The following is a 1,318-nucleotide window of genomic DNA, read 5'->3' on the forward strand; positions in this document are numbered from 1 at the left end:
CCCTATTTTACAGTTAATACCTGAATATAAAATTGAGATTATTCACTACTATTCTTTTAACTTTGACCTAACTCCCGGTACTAGCTTTCTATGCAGCGGTTAAAAATGTGCACTTGACCTTAAGGGACCATTATGTATCTATTTCTTTTACCCATTAAAAAAGTTAATTCTTCATTTGTCTGTGTTTATAAAATTTCAAATGTTAACATAGAATTACAGTGAATACATTTAGTGTGGCTGATTTTAAAACAAGTAAATCAATTTTACTTCGAAATTTATTCGAAAGATAAAGTTCAATCCTTATAATGTGTTGCAGTTTCCATTACCAAGTAACAACCACACAACTTAACTCCTGAAAGAATGGCAATTAAAGACAAAAGTGCAAAGAAAGTAAGTCAACAAGATGAGAGCTGACTGGGAAATTATCATTTGAAAGAACAAAACAAACTATTCGCTAAATAGGAAGCTCAGTTTTAAAATAAAAAGGCTTGAAATTATGAAACTATGGAGGATTTCAAGCCTACTTCAGCCAATGGTATGCGCCAGGGGAGGTGGGGGTTGTTCATGCCTTTCACCTCCCATCCTCAGTCAGGGAAATTTTTAAATTTAGCCAGTGAAGAATTAGACCACTGCTCCATAGGTATACCATGCCCCCCCCCTCCCTTAACCTCACACAAAGTACTTATTAGCACAACCTTGTCTTTTGAGCTGCTTATATAGGCTTAATCTATAGTCTAAATACGCCTTAGAAAGTACCATTTGTGCCAAAAAAAATTCTCGAGGGAGGATCCCAAGACACCCCCTACATGGGAGGGGCTGTCTTCAACAATCCAAGGTGTTGAACTACATACTCTATAAAGTCCTTCATTTGCTTCTAGCCCTTCCACAAAGGTTCGCCCAGATACCTAAATCAATCAAGGGGAGGGGGGGAGGGGCAAATTTGAATTTGGACATCAAAAACTTTGAAATTCTGAGCATGCCCAGTGGCTTCAGCCAATTGTTTCTCTGGGCCCTAAAAATGAAAAGTTTGCCTTTTCTTGCTATCGAGGGCCAAACAAGAGACATGTGGCTGGCCTTGATTCAGTGTAAGATACAAACTACTCTCCTTTAATGCCAGTAACTTAATTTAACAGCTAGAAGAGCACACAGACAACATAATTATCATATTCTGGTCTATAATTACTTAAAAAAAATGAAAGAATTACATTTATGCAAACAGGCTAAGAAAAACTAACCAATGAAACATACTTTTTTTTGTGGTTATTTTTTTGTACAATTGTGTAAAAAAACAGTGATAAAACAATTTTGTGATTATTGA

This window comes from Apostichopus japonicus, chromosome 11, assembly GCF_037975245.1.
Source record: "Apostichopus japonicus isolate 1M-3 chromosome 11, ASM3797524v1, whole genome shotgun sequence".
Taxonomy (NCBI): domain Eukaryota; kingdom Metazoa; phylum Echinodermata; class Holothuroidea; order Aspidochirotida; family Stichopodidae; genus Apostichopus; species Apostichopus japonicus.